At 36.3% G+C, this 16,518-nt stretch overlaps 1 protein-coding gene across 2 annotated transcripts in view; it reads right to left on the reverse strand.

Annotated features, from left to right (window-relative positions):
* The window catches only part of sgms1b (sphingomyelin synthase 1b), a 257,517-nt gene that overhangs the window by 114,048 nt on the left and 126,951 nt on the right, over positions 1-16,518 (reverse strand). The gene's annotated exons all lie outside the window — the stretch shown is intronic.

Below are 16,518 nucleotides of genomic sequence, written 5' to 3' on the forward strand. Positions count from 1 at the left end.
AGAGTTAAAATTGCTGTAGCGAGAAACTTTTAACTGCCGGGTCATTAAATAAACCCGTGGACATTGCAACATCACACAAGACAGCGGCTCACGTGAAGTGACTGAACGCAGCAGGAGTGATCACTTCGATGAATCAAACCTGTTCAAAAAACACATTACACAATTGATAAGGTACGAAAACAATATGAAACCGATTGTGGATTTGCGTACAGCCACTGAAACTTTGACGGCACGAGACTTCAGGTCATGTGTCTGCAAAAGAATGTCATTGAGGCAACTATTTTTACTGGTGGTGGCTCAGGGGAGAGAGTTTTTATTCCTCGCATCCCTGTTATACCCTCTCATCTCCCATTTCAATTCAAACGCCTCCAATTTCCAGTAAGGCTCTGCTTCGCAATGACAATTAATAAGTCTCAGGGACAGACCCTACAAAAGGTTGGCATTGATTTGAGGCAGGACTGCTTTTCACATGGCCAACTGTACGTTGCATGCTCAACAGTAAGCTACCACACAGCTTGGTCATATTACAAGCAGAGGGGTGAACTGACAACGTGCTATACAAAGAGATCCTTAACAAATAAGTATTGATACATTTTCCCTCGGTTTAAAAAGGTTTACTTTTCTTCTTAATAAAAATTTTAAAGCAGTACTTCGCCGCTGTGAAGCGCGGGTATTTTGATATATATATGTAGATATGTGTATATATATATATATGTGTATATATATATATATATATATATATATATATATACAGTAATCCCTCGCTATATCGCGCTTCGCCTTTCGCGGCTTCACTCCATCGCGGATTTTATATGTAAGCATATTTAAATATATATCGCTGATTTTTCGCTGCTTCGCGGGTTTCTGCGGACAATGGGTCTTTTTACTTCTGGTACATGCTTCCTCAGTTGGTTTGCCCAGTTGATTTCATACAAGGGACGCTATTGGCAGATGGCTGAGAAGCTACTCAGCTTACTTTTCTCTCTCTATCTCTCTCTTGCGCTGACTCTCTCTGATCCTGACGTAGGGGGTGTGAGCAGGGGGGGCTGTTCGCACACCTAGACGATACGGACGCTCGTCTAAAAATGCTGAAAGATTGTTATCACGTTTCTATCTTTTGTGCAGCTGCTTCCTGAAACGACAAGCTGCACGGTGCTTCGCATACTTAAAAGCTCGAAGGGCACGTATTGATTTTTGCTTGAAAAACAAACTCTGTCTCTCTCTCTCTCTTTGTCTGCTCCTGACGGAGGGGGTGTGAGCTGCCGCCTTCAACAGCTTTGTGCCGCGGTGCTTCGCATACTTAAAAGCCAAACAGATATTGGTTTGTTTGCTAGAGATTGTTTTCTCTATCTATGTGACATTCTGTGCTCCTGACAGGCACTCCTTTGAAAAGGAAGATATGTTTGCATTCTTTTAATTGTGAGACGGAACTGTGATTTCTGTCTTGTCATGGAGCACAGTTTAAACTTTTGAAAGAGAGACAAATGTTTGTTTGCAGTGTTTGAATAACGTTCATGTCTCTCTACAACCTCCTGTGTTTCTGTGCAAATCTGTGACCCAAGCATGACAATATAAAAATAACCATATAAACATATGGTTTCTACTTCGCGGATTTTCTTATTTCGCGGGTGGCTCTGGAACACAACCCCCGCGATGGAGGAGGGATTACTGTATATATGTAGATATGTGTATATATATATATATATATATATATATATATATATATATATATATATATATATATATATATATATATATATATATGTGGTTGAAACAGTTTACTGTCAAATAAATGCAAAGAGTACACGACATGTGTTTTGCCCTCATTCTGGGCTCATCAGGTGTACACACTCCACTGCACTCCCTCTCGGGAATCGAACCTCGGACATCAGCGCCAGAGGCGATGCCCCTAACGTTGCGCCACGGCGTGTGGTTCGTTTATTTGACAGCATGTAGATCGGGGTAATTACATCCATGGCATTCGTAGTCTATGTCACAATCTGATTGTATGGGCTGAGGGCACCGTGGCGGATGTTAGCAGATTGCTGGCCAACCACAAGCGTTACCTGGTAGGTAACCACCCATACAATCAGATTGTGACACAGACTACGAATGCCGTGAATATATATATATATATATATATATATATATATATGTAGATATGTAGATATATATATGTAGATATATATATGTAAATATATGTAGATATATATATATGTAAATATATATATATGTATATATATTTATGTAGTTATGTATATATATATGTAGATATATAAATATACTTTATATATGTATATATATGTGTCTGTGTGTGTATGTATATATGTATGTGTGTATATATATATGTATGTGTATATGTATATGTGTGTGTATGTATGTGTATATATATGTTGACATATATATATATATATATATATATATGTATATATATGTTGACATATGTATATATATATGTGTATATGTAGATATGTATATATGTGTATGTATATATATGTTTGTGTGTGTGTGTGTGTATGTATTATATATATATATATATATATATATATATATATATATATATGACAGCAACACTCATAACAATGACAACACAATTACATATACAGTATATATATATGTGTAAATGTATGTATGTATGTATGTATGTCTAGATAGATATATATATATGTAGATATGTATATATATGTGTATATATATGTAGATATGTGTATATATGTAGATATGTAAATATATATGTATATATGTGTCTGTGTGTGTATATATATGTGTGTATCTATGTATGTATGTGTGTGTGTATATATGTATGTGTATATATATATGTATATGTGTGTGTATATATATATGTGGATGTGTATATATATATGTATATATATGTGGATGTGTATATATATATATATATTATATATATGTATATGTAGATATGTGTATATGTAGATATGTGTATATGTAGATATGTATATATGTATATGTATATTTATGTTTATGTGTGTGTATATTATATATTTATATATATATATATATATATTTATATATATATATATATATATATATATATATATATATATATATATATATATTATATATATATATATATATATATATATATAAGACAGCAACACTCATAACAATAACAACACAATTACATTGACAATCATGTTACGTTATTTTTAAAATGTTTCCTTTTCTTTTTCATAACTTCTTTAACACACTACTTCTCCGCTGCGAAGCGCGGGTATTTTGCTAGTACTTTATAATGTACAAATTATCACACCAAAACACCCAATCAAAAAACAATGTACTTCATGATTTTATTTGTTCACCTAGCACTGATAATTTACCAGTGTGTTCTGCTATCACTTGCATTCGACTTTGAGCTTGTTGTTAGAAGATTTTTGCTGAATAGATATAACACTTCAAACGATGAAACACTTCTGTGCAAAAGGAAAGGTGAGTTTTTACACTTTCTGACACAGAAATCACTGTTCTTCATTTCCAACTTACCAATACATTAAGAATTCAAATATGCATCACCATTTTCTTTACTCTATATATTACCAACTTACAGTACCACCTAATAATCTGTCATGTTGATAGTTTGACATCACATCTATATTTTATTTAAAACTGTTAATATACAGAAAAAGCTACTCCATGGATTAGGTATCCACAACATAATGGAGAGGTCCACGGTTAAGACTTTTTCATTTTATTTAATTTTATTTTCAAAACCAGAACATTACAATGGCATGCCACTCAGTGAAACAAGTATCACTAACTTAAAAGATACAGCCATTTACTTTCAAATGAATCACACAAGATTTAACCCCATCCCAAGACAAACAGAGAGAAACAAAAAAAGTCAAACTTTTTGTTTTTTTTTATAAATATGACAAAATGAATCATAACCTGAGGCAGTTGATCATTGGCTCAGCATACTAACTCAAAAATAGCATTAATGAGTTATTGCCACATTTTAAAAAAGTTTTGTGCATATCCTTTAACAAAGCATTTAATTTTCTCTAATTTGAGGTAATATCAAACACTGCTTACCGACTGAGCTATATATATTGCATTGAATTCTTCCATTTAATAATTTTGTGTGCTGGTAATGAAGCTATTACAATATATTTAACTATATGCCATCTGGGAGTACACCTAATATCACTGTTGGTGGATTAGTTGTGATTCTAACACTGAGGCTGTTTGAGAAGTATGTAAATATTTTTGTCTAAAACAATGTTAATTTAGTACTTTTTCTCTTTTGGTCATGATTGAGACTTTTGACATTCCATATTACAAAGTTCAATGACTGGTCAAAGATACATTGCTTCTGAACATTAGGAGACATTTTGGTCTTCGGTATAAGTAGCAAGTTGCTTCAGATTTCAGCTGTAATACTAATTTTAAATGTTTATTGCCGTGTGACAAATTTAGTACGCTACTACTACCATACCATACCATTTTCTAAGCCTGCTTAATTCTGAGCAGGGTAGCATTGGGCTGTAGCCTATCCCAGCATATCACAAAGTAATATTTACTACTGTGGGGGTAAAAGAAATAAAGAGAAAATGACTATCTCACTTCCCTCCCCAATTGAGGCCAAGACCAAACATCATAGAGTCCCATTCCTCTGAAATGCCAAGAGTCAAGTCACATACAAAATACAAGGAATCTTTAACAGCCATAGTGAGGTAACAAGTAGACTGGAATATCAGCAGATAACACCACACAGGTCTTAATTATGGTACAGGTAGGATATTAAACAGTCGCCGCCAAAGAAAGAAGACTAAAAAAAAAAAACAATGTAATGCAACTAATGTAAGGCAGATATGCAGATACGTACAAGGACTTTTACATCCAGAGATAAATGAATCAAAGTTAGTTCACAGTAAAGAATAAGGAATGATATACAAATTCACTGAAAGAAAATTTTAAAACATCACCAAGCGAGACAATCCTGCTGTAAACATGTAGCAAGACTGTTCTGCTGCTGGTCCATATACCAAATCAGAGATACTTCCCAGTAAAGAACAGGGAAGGATAGACAAATTCACAGAGAGAAAATTTTAACAAAACTTTTAGTGTGACAATCATGCTAATGTACATCTCTTCTAAGCTAGATGTTAAAATGCTTCTTTGTATACAATGTATACATACAACAGAGATACCGTTACCACAGTTAAGTGTCAAAGTATAATCAAATTTGTATTTAAAACTGAAAGTAAAATACACTTTTTAGAGTATATAAATTAAATAAGTTAAAAAAAGATTATTACCATGATAGGTTTCTAAAACTTATTTAAAATAAATAATCAAAAACTTTCTCCAGGATTTCTAAGCCTACTTCCCTTTTCATATTCCATTGTACAAGACAAAACTAGAAGTGGAAGACACAGTGTTGAAGGATATTGGAATTCAAAGTTCAAAGATGTGCTGTATTAGGAAAGTTATGGAAAGGGCTTATAATGTCAACTAAAATGTTATTCTATTTTTCAGAGAATGCAGAATGTACTGTAAACCTAAAGCATACATTCCTTCTCCATAAGACTGTGAATCTGTTGTGACTGAATCACTTGTATACTTCAAGAATCTTTGGATGTATATTGTTAGGAGCATTGTGCTACTAGAACAGTTATGTTTGACCAACTGGTCTGAAGGCAGTAGGCCATATAAATATTCCAACTTAAATTTCACACTGAAACCAACAGAACTTACCCAAGGACAGGGATATTGCAACCTAGCCCTAGGTCTGGCCTAACTTATATGGCCTGGTTGGGCTCAGACCAAACCAGATTTATTAAGTACAGGTGTCTGTATAGGCTCATAGCTGTAATCTCATTTGTGTTAAGAACAGAGCAAGAAAACCTCTACCTTTGTAATGTGTTGAAACAATGTATTTAAATATATAAGGAGGGGACGCAAAAATTCCTAGAAGTGTTAAATAAAAAGCTTTATTACAGAACTTACAGCAATTCCCTTTAGTCAATGTCAAAATACTCCCCTTGAGATGCAATACACTTGCTCCATTCCTGGAATATTTCCTTCATTCATTGTCTGTTACCATATCTAGCGGTTTATATGGGAGATGTGAAGCAACAACCAGATTGTTTTTGGTCAAACAACTCTGGTTGATGTTGCAGTGCATGGAAGTGGAAGTCTTCACTGAATACAAGCTCAGAGTATTTGCAGCAGTTATAATATAATAATCCATGCTGCAATTAAAAACATGAACACTCAAATTAGGTTAAACAAACAGTAAACATGCTGCTTAACATAGAACCATGGCACTATAAACCATTTTAATGTTGTGGGAGGATTTGAAATGCATCAGACATTACTCAGCTGAAGGGGATGGAAAAAAATAAGAAACTCCTACTTGAGGTTGTTTCTGTCAGAAGGAATAATACCAGCTATTAGAAACAAGGGTGGACTTGATTTTTCCATTGATGGAAATGACATATCTGTTTATGTTCCATTGAATAAATTATTGCAAGGTCTAATTTTTATCTTTTTTATTTAATTACATTACCTTTTCTAAAGATATTGATAAAATAAAGAACAAATCTCGATAAGTCCATATTTGCTAAAAAAAAATGGAAAAAAAAAGCATGTGGTGTACTTACTTTTTCACATGACTGAGATATGACCAGTTGAGGACAGAGGAGAGGAAAACAAATTCCAGTGAACAGAACTCTTGGAGGAAATAAACCTCTGGAGGGGTCTGTAGTAGTGTTAATCCCTTTAATGGGACGACAATGCTGAATCAAGGAAACAGTCTATAGACGTGCTTAATAAAAAAGATTTTTCCCCCCTCAGGGAATGCGTCTATGGACTCAATTTTTTTGGATCTGTGCCCTGCATGGTTCTGCCATCTAGTGTGATTTTTTTGAACTCGGTGGTCATAGTGGCAGCGGTACAGACATCATTTACTTGGGTTAAAGTTTTATGGTAGTTTCGAGACCAAAGAACCTTTAACTGTACTTTTTCTTTCATTTGCCAAGTCACATTTTTAATTAAAAAGGATTTAGTTTTGGTATTTATTTTTAGTGGACAAACATCTTTCTTTTGGCAGTGTACCTTCGCAGTTTTTATCGTGTGCAAAGTTTCAAGCGTGTTTTGAACATTTGAAATTTCTTTGATTACTGCTCTTATTTTGCGAGTGGCAATTCAGTTAGTAGTTTTGCCTGTGTTTTGGTGCTTTATAAGTTTTGTTTTTGAGATTTCTTCCTTTTATGTAGCAATTAGATGTGTGTTACCCATTATTTGATAATGAAGCATATAGTGAAGCCGGACAAGTTTCTCCAAAGATGTATAAAATCACGCCTTTCTTTGACCACTGCATTTGAAAATTTTCTGGAAGTTACATTCCAGAGTGAGATCTTTCAATCAAAGAAAGTTTACGGCTTTTGAAAGACTGTCTAGGGTGAAAGGTATACATTCTGAAAAAATGATCAAATTTTGGGATGGAATCCTCTATAAGCTTTGTGAGGCTGGAATACGATGATGTACACGGGAAAAGATACAGAAGTTGTAAGCGATGTAGGAGGCATTGATATGTGTAATTTTTCCAAAACTGTTGCGGATTGTGCTAACACTTGTGGAAAATCTACTGAATCAGGGTTATCTGATAGGACTAGACAATTACTACAGCAGTCCCAAGCTGTATGAATTTTTTAATTTGATGGCAACAGACACGGTAGGAACAGTAAGATCAAACAGAAAGGACCTGCCAAAATCTGTGATGACAAAAAAATTGAAATTAGGAGAAGTTGCCGCTGCATTCAGAAATAAGTTGATAGCTTCGAAGTGGAAGGATAAGAGATGTTTGCATGCTGGGCAGATATCTCATAAGAGATGTGTAGTGCGTTTGTTACGCAAGCAGAGGAGGGAAGCAATATATTGCTGCAGAGACTGCAATGTTCCACTCTGTGCTGCTCCATGCTTTCGTGCATACCACACACAACTGGAGTACTATGTGAAAAAATAGAAAATTTGTACACAGTGTCAATAAATTTACAAAAAAAATTAGCATGAAATTAGCTTAGTGTTGCTAACAAAAATGATTTTAATAATTTTGTTTGTAGTTTAACATTGCAACAATTTAACTTGCACAATAATTAATAATATTCTAGCAAAACTCAACCATTTCTATAGACTGATAAAAAAAACCCCACCTGGGAAGTGACTACTGAAAAAAGGGCCTCCATTAAAGGGGTTAACAGACTAAGTAATACTTATATAGATCTAGGCCAATTCACCGTCCACTCATTCCTGGGCATTCTACAATATACAGTATGTATGTGTTTTTGGCAATTCTGTAAGACAATTAAATCTGTGCATCCTTGAATTTCAAGGCCCCACCTATCTCTGCATCTCTTTCCATGTGCAAGAAAATCAACTTGCCAATGTAGCAATGGCACCAAGTGCCACAGCAGGTTATCAAAAGGGTCACAGAATACAGGGGGCTCACGAACAGTTCATAATGATTGTTACACTTATATTTTTGTGCAAGTGGTTAACTAAGTTCAAATACCGACAGCTAATGAGAAACTCTAATATCATTATCCTAGACTTAAGCAGTAAGTCTTCAGTATGGATTTAAATGTGGGGACTGATGGGCATCTTTTACACAAATAGGCAGATCATCTCACTATTCTGAGGTTAGGTATAGCTAAAAGTTCAATTTCACACTTTTGTTTTAAACATCCTTGTTATCCTTAGTAGACTGACATCTTGAGATTGTCACTGACACTCTTGTATGTATGCACTGTTAAATGAAGATATAAGTAAATAGGGCTGTAAATTTAAATGGAAGCCAGGGCAAAGATTTAACAACAGGTATTAGGTCATTCTTCTTAGTCCTACTGACTCTTGAAGAAGCTTTCTGAATTAATTGAAATCTACAAATATAACAATTTGAACACCCTTATGGCTGGAAAAAGCTAGTTTAGGTAGTGCTATAATGTGTTTGGCAAAAGAAAGACTGGTGTCAGAGTTAAAAAGTGACAGGACATTACTGCTGTCTGTATTATTGCCATCCGTTAATGTTTTTCCCATATTCAAAGACAAGAATATATCACTCTTTTACCACATAACCACTCTTGGTGTAGGATCAGATTTTACTTCTTGGTCTAATTATGCTCAATACTTTTGTCTATTAATTGATTTAGATATTATGACTTAAGCAACATTTTGAGATGCCTGAATACTGGAATTTTTGGAGGCAGTTATGGGGAAATATTAGGTGGGACAAAAAAAACAAAAAAAAAAAAACTGATTTAAGATCACAGGACTGCAAACAGGATAGCACTCTGGTTAGTCAGTCCAGGCAATTTTGTGTTTTAGGATAAAACAAAAGATAAAATAAAAAGTAGATAAGTATGTAACTAGACATCTCTATTTTCATCTAAGCAAGATCTGGCGAGCACCACAGTGGGGTGTTATGGAGTAGGCAGACAATGCTTAGCTGTCTCAATGCCACTTCAGATTTCAAAAAGTTGCATCTATGTGACTAAACCTTGCTCACATTATTCAAGCTTCTTGAAGACAGTAGATAATAATAATAATAATTCATTACATTTATATAGCGCTTTTCTAGATGGATTTCTCCTAAGTATAGCACCTAGTTTGTTTACAATTGTATTGCGAAACCCAAAATGATAAAAATACACAATTGGGAGAAACGGCCTGCATGACCAGAACATTTATTTAATTGGATTTCTATGGTAGTCTTAGCTTATAACAAATGCAATGTTTGAACACAAACAAGAACACCTGGTAAAACAGAACCTTTATCTGTAGTCATGATCTCTCTTCCTGATGTCATGTTCTGGAATCTCAGATGAAGGATGTACTGCTGTCAAGTGTTCACTAATTATAAATATGATGGTTCAAATAGTCAGGAGAAGGAACAGAGATACTCAAATTGAGGTCTCTGCTCTGGCTGAATTTTGCTCTCACTTATACGAGTGCTTTTCTTGCGTTTTTTTTTTTTCATGAACACAGCACCAACCACCTTTTACACACATATCTTTATATCACAGTCACATGAGAGCTCCAAAAACAGAGTTCTGCCCCCAAGCCTTCAAAATCACTTTAGACTCCATAGACGATTCTGTTCATCTGAAAAGTGAACTGCCAAGTACCTTGAACTCAGAGGGAGACATTCTATAATCTGTCTTCTTTTAAAGCAACATAACTATGGGAGCACATGCCTAGTGAGAAGGCAAAAACAGATCACGAGTCAAGTCATTGTGATTTTTCACTTAGAAATTACATGTTCTAAGTTTTAAGTTGGAAATGCACTACAGCTTCACCCAATTATGACTCTACAAGTATGTTATTCACAAGCAACTTACGGATACTGTATTGAGTTCATCAACTGGCTGTATTATAATTTGGCCGACTCCTATACTGTTGCAATTTGCTGAAAATTGTGCTCTAAAATGCAGGTCCCAGCAAACTATGCAGATATCAACACCTAGCTTATCAGATAACTATGCAGATATGCACACCTCTCTCAATACCCACAAAACTTTACCGATAGGAAAATTCTGATATGCTTTACTGTGTAGTGAGCTGCTGATTACAACTAGTTCCGGGAACGTGCTTGTAATCCAAAGCACTCGTATATCATATCAAATATTTCTCCATAAGAAATAATGGAAACTCAGATGATTCGTTCCACAACCCAAAACTATTCATATAAAAACGATTAATACAAAATATAAAGTAAAAATACATAAAACAAATTAATCTGCATTTTACTTTTGAAAAGAACCATGGCTGGTGTGAGGGAGACAAGAGAGAATAGGATTATTGTGTAGGACGGTTTTCACTCTAACTAATGGAATCACTGATATCTCTTGACTCAATGTAATCTTCATCTTTTTTTTTGCGACTTTAACAAGGAACCTCTCCAATGACAGTTGCTTTTGCCTGAAGAGTCACTACACTTAGACACATAAGAAAAAAATGCTTTAAGCACTGTAAGGTTTCTAAACTCTTTTGGGATTCCACCCAACATGACGACGGGAAGAGCGTCACGAAAAAACCGCAGGCTCCCAGCGCTGTAGCAGTTCGCCGTAAAAGCGAATCTGAAAAGACCGCGGACATGCTATAAGTGCCTGCCGTTGACGGGTGATACAAGGAAAATTGCAGGGCACAGTATTACTTGGCCACTAACCTGGCTATAACCCTGCCTGACTGCTTTGTCTGTGTATTGGAGAGTGGCAGATCCCGCTACAATAAATAACCGTGCTGTTCCTATTTCAAGCTGAATAAAGCTGGTTTTGCTAAAGTACTGACACTCAGCTTTGTGTTTTGGGGTGCAAGGCAGGGACTCACACATTACAACACACACATGTGGTCACAATGCTATAGTAAACAGTATACGCTCGTACCGATGTTGAATATATGAGTGAGGCACACCGGTTGAGACCGAGAATGGGAGATGATTACCCACAATCCCGCAGTGAGAGAGAGAGAAGAACCATCAGCTCAGTTGTGATCACATGACGCTCGGAAGACAACGCGTATACATACTACTCATATTGCAAGACCTCGCTCGTTTATCAAGTTAAAATTTGTTAAAAATTTTAGCTCGATCATCTCGCAAAACACTCGCAAACCAAGTTACTCACAATCCAAGGTTCCACTTTTTTTTCCAGAAAAGCAAAAATGGCTAATTTCATCTCTATTCCTTTTACAGATTAATCAGATCAACTAAAGTAAAAAAAAGAAAAAAAAAAACTTGCCTCTCTAGTAATGTCAGTGACCTGGAATCTGATTTGGTGAAGTTAATACAAATAAAGCATGAATACACACATACAAAGGTTATCTTTTCTCCTTAAGAGTACCCAATCAACCAATTTTGTTAATGTACTTAATGATATATTAATCCAACTGCCACAAACAACTACAAGATGCTATTTCATAGCTTGTGGGGAAGCACTGTTATGAAAGGGTGCTACAGATGGGAAAAGATCTTACTGGCGCCATCTTTTAGTCCACAGAAGTAAAATGAATTCACAGCAGGTAGGTGGCAATTAATGGTTTTTGAAGCAGTGAACCATTTGTTCTTTAGGTACTTCCTTTTCTTAGCCAAGACAATGACATAACAAACTTTAATGGAAAAAGTCAAAAGACTTTCAGCAAAGGACCTGTAGAAAATGGCCAATGCTTGCTGTGACACTCTTTTTCTAATGGTCACAGAAACAGACAAAAAAGCAAGTTAAAAGAAGAATGTGTGTGTGCTTGGTAGGGTGCAATGGGAGAGCTTTGGGGAAATTAAACTTGTGTCTGCCATATGTTGTGCAGTGCAGTTAATGTTGGTACCTAACAGAAGTTAGATCCTAGATCATATCCTAGCTGAACTGACCTCTCTTTGGCAACAGCACGTTCTCTTCTATGGAGCACGGAGGAAAACCTTAAAAATGGACCAAATACAGTCATTTTTCAAACCAAGACAGTTGTTGAGTATTGATCCACACATTGGCAATACATACACATTGTAGAATACTTCATACATGTCATTTTTGAAAGGAAAAAAAAAAATAAAATTCAGCTATTTTAAAAGTTACAGCACAGCACTTAGTTTACCTGCACAACAAACTTTCACCCCTCTGGAGGATGGTTCCCCAAGACAGACAAAAATCACAATTTTTTGTGCCACATGGTTGGTTTTGTTTTGATTTACTTCGTATTAATGTGAGAATTCACACAAACAAATAGAAAACATATCCTTACCACCAAGAAAAATAGTACCAGGAATATGTGATAAAATGCTTATTTCCTGATCTCTTTTGTTGCCACAAACATGCGATGGAAACACTGAAGGTGCAGATAAATAATTGACAACTGCCTTGGCGAAAGAATGGGTGTATTTGGTAAGGTTTTCCCCCATGCTCCATACCTCCACTGTAAAGCGAGACAGTGGGCAAGACATTTTTTTTTAATTTATAGAACGCACTTAACTTTAGAACACAATTTTTCATGGCACATGCATATATACCATGTTCCTGAACAAATATCTTCAACTTGAAAATCATCAAAATTTTCTTTTAATCACTTCAGTGCAAGTGTTTATGTGCGAGTCCTGTGTTGCACTGTCTATGCAAAGTGAGTTCTGAAAAATGTATAAATAAATATTGTGCTCTAATATTAAAAACTGTGAACCTTTCAATAACAAAATCTCAAAAAAATTAATCTTATTCATTCATTAACTCAACCTGCTTATTAAAATATTATAGTGTCAAGCCGTTAGAATGATCCTGATAGGACTGGATGTGGCAACTGACTATTGCGGGAGACATTAACACACTCACTGACTCTATATTTGTCATGTTAAAAAAATACAATAAAATTTAGAATCACTTCTCATGTCAACGTCAACAAATTCCAAATCCATTGGTGCCAAAAGAGCATGTCGGAGACAAGCATTCATTTTTGTAACAGTACTGGTAGCTTGCTACAAATCTTTCTTTCCAAGAGGATGAAACATTGAAAATAATTTTACATACAATCTGTGTAACTTTGCCTTTCGCTGTGAAGTGCCTAGTGCAATTGTATTTTTTCAGAGATTGTGTTCTCCGATAGAAAACTAACAGCTCCACACCTTATTTTGCAATAGAAAAGACACTCCTTTTAAAGCAATGATTCGTTTATGGCAATCTTCCTCAATGAATCTATTTATTCATCTGATACACTTACTCAGTTAAAATTAACTGTGCCACAATGTCCAAATCTATGCATGTTTGCAACAGACGAATTAATATGAAAAATGCTGCATAAAAAAAGTGTCTATGCTGGCAGTGTGGTTTGTACAGTATAATTAGCTACATCAGCTCATGCTACAAATCAGATTTTCAGCTAAATGACCTTTTTAGGAGACTACAAAGCAGATAACACATCTTTATCTGATGAAGATTTGATACCATTTGGTTTTAAACTGAGCTAAATTTATGCTTGATACCTAAAACAACAAAAAATACTTCTCATTAAGATGATCCACCTAATACCAAACCTTTTGCAAACCACATGTCTCTAACTTTGCATAACTGCCATCCAAGTGCAATCACTCATTCGTTGGGAGTGCAGTCTGCTTATTGGGTGGTTCTATAGCTTGCATATGCTTGGAAGGATGAATGTAGGTCATTTCTGCTACAAATTATTTTTTAATTTGATTAAATGCAGGTCACACTTCTCACTAAACTCTAAGGCCCCAGCAGAAAGTTTTTTTGAGTACAACAGTAAATTAAAACTCAGTAGCCTCATTAAAGGTTTAACCAAGTCAACTTTATATTGTTCGGCCTATAATTGTTGAGTTTAAGACAATACTCATTTACAGGAAACTTTTCATACAGGCCTCTCCATTCTACTGTAATTAGTAACTCAGACAAAAGATTTTACTTCCTTCAACGATCATGTTACAGACTGCAAAAGCATGCTTCCACTGCAACAGGTAGAATGCATCACTTCAACAGCCCCAATTGCATTATTTCACTATTAAGTGATGCTCAGCAGGAAAACGTTTTAGGCTACTATAAAAAAGCAAAAGTGATTTGTAAGAGCAGAAATTTATTATTTTATGAAATAATAAATAAATTGAATTACATAAATACAGGTAGAGTATCCCCAATATGAAATGCCTGGGACCAGAAGTATTTCAGATTATTTCCAGATTTTGGAATATTTCCATACTCTCTCTAAGGACAAAAGTAGTGGGACACACCTCTTAATTATTGAATTCAGGTGTTTCAGTCAGCCCAGTTGCCACAGATGTATAAAAAGTATCTAGCCATGCAGACTCCATTTAAAAACATTTGTGAAACAAAATGAGTCATTCTGAAGAGCTCAACAACTTTGAGTGTGGTACTATGACAGGATGCCACCTTTGCAATAAGATGGTTCATGAAATTTCATCCTTGCTGGATATTCCACAGTCAACTTTAAGTGTTATTATTGTAAAGTGGAAACGTTTAGGAAAAACGGCAACTTTTATGCACAATGCACCTTAGCAATCGTTGACCCCGCTCTGTGAGTTTACTTGATCTTCGTAGCTTCGTGGCTGAGTTGCTAACACTCTGCTGATTCCACAGCTGAAGAGTTCCAGACTTTCGCTGGCATTAACTGTGCAGCGGGAGCTTCATGGAATGGGTTTCCATGCCCAAGCAGCTGCATGCAAGCCTCACATCACCAATGCAGTCGGTGTCGGATGGAGTGGTGTAAAGTACACTGACACTGCACTGTGGAGCAGTGGAAAAATGTTCCATGGAGTGACGGATCAAGCTTCTCTGTTTAGGCAGTCAGATGGGCAAGTATGAGCTTGGTGGATGCCAGGAGAATGTAACCTGCTTGACTGCATTGTGCCAACTCCGGAGTTTGGTGGAGGAGGGATAATGGTGTGGGGCTGTTTTTCAGGGTTTGGGCTAGGCCCCTTATTTCAAGAGAAGGGTAATCTTAATGCTTCAGCATACCAAGACATTTTGGACAATGCTATGCTTCCCACTTTGTGGAAGTACTTTGGGGAAGGCCTGTGGTATAGTGGGTACGCGGCATCAAAAAAAAAAAAAAAAAGGGCCAGGTTTTAAATCCGAATAGCTGTGTCATTCTCAGTGGGCGTGATTGCACGACCGCGGGGAATTAATGAGGTAGTTGGAGCAAGTCGTCTCTGCATGTGTGGGTACGATCGTTCTCAATTGCTTCATTGGCTTCCTGCAATGTGTGATTAAGGCGCTGCACCCACGGAGGCGCAGGTGGATGTATATAGATCGATCAAGGAAAAGAGGAAGATGTTGAGAAACGGGGATGGATCGAGAAACCAGGATGTATTGAAGAAGAAAAAAAAGGAAGTTAAAGGACGTGAAAGAGCAGTCTTAGCAGGAGGATCTGGCCACTTGTAAGGAGGAGACAGCACGAGCTGGAGCCCCGTGAAGGAGCGTTTGGCTGTGCCGTTCTAGAGGCTAGTTCGCAACACTGAATGTTCAGTTGGAGTGGGGTGAGCAAGACAGGTGTCCTCCCGAGGGATCTGAGGAGCTACTACGTGAGCACGAAGGAAGAAGGGAGGAGAGCTGACCTTGGACAGTCTGGCAGTGACGCCTGCAGGCAGCCAAGATGGAGGTTGGCCGAAAGGAGCTTGTGGCTGTTGGGTCTCCACTGGCTGTGGGAGCAATGAGTCAGCCGGGGAGAATGAGAGATAGAGGTAGGCTGAGAGTGACTGCATTTTAACTTCTGATTTAAACCTCGGATTTTAACGGATTTATTGATTTTTATTCTCACTCCTTTGGATTTTATGGATTTATATATGTACTTAGTTTTTGAACACTGCACTTTGTTTGGACACAACTGTTTGTTTTAATAAAAGCACATTGGTCCTCTTATGTTGGCTCATCTTACTGATGGTGTCGGGTTCAGGGCTCCCAGAAGTCGGATGGGAGCGTGGAGCGAACCCGCATCGTCACAAGGCCCTTTTCTATTTCAACATGACTGTGCCCCAGTGCACAAAATAAGGTCCATAAA

Source organism: Erpetoichthys calabaricus, chromosome 2 (genome assembly GCF_900747795.2).
Source record: "Erpetoichthys calabaricus chromosome 2, fErpCal1.3, whole genome shotgun sequence".
In the NCBI taxonomy this organism is placed as follows: Eukaryota; Metazoa; Chordata; class Cladistia; order Polypteriformes; family Polypteridae; genus Erpetoichthys; species Erpetoichthys calabaricus.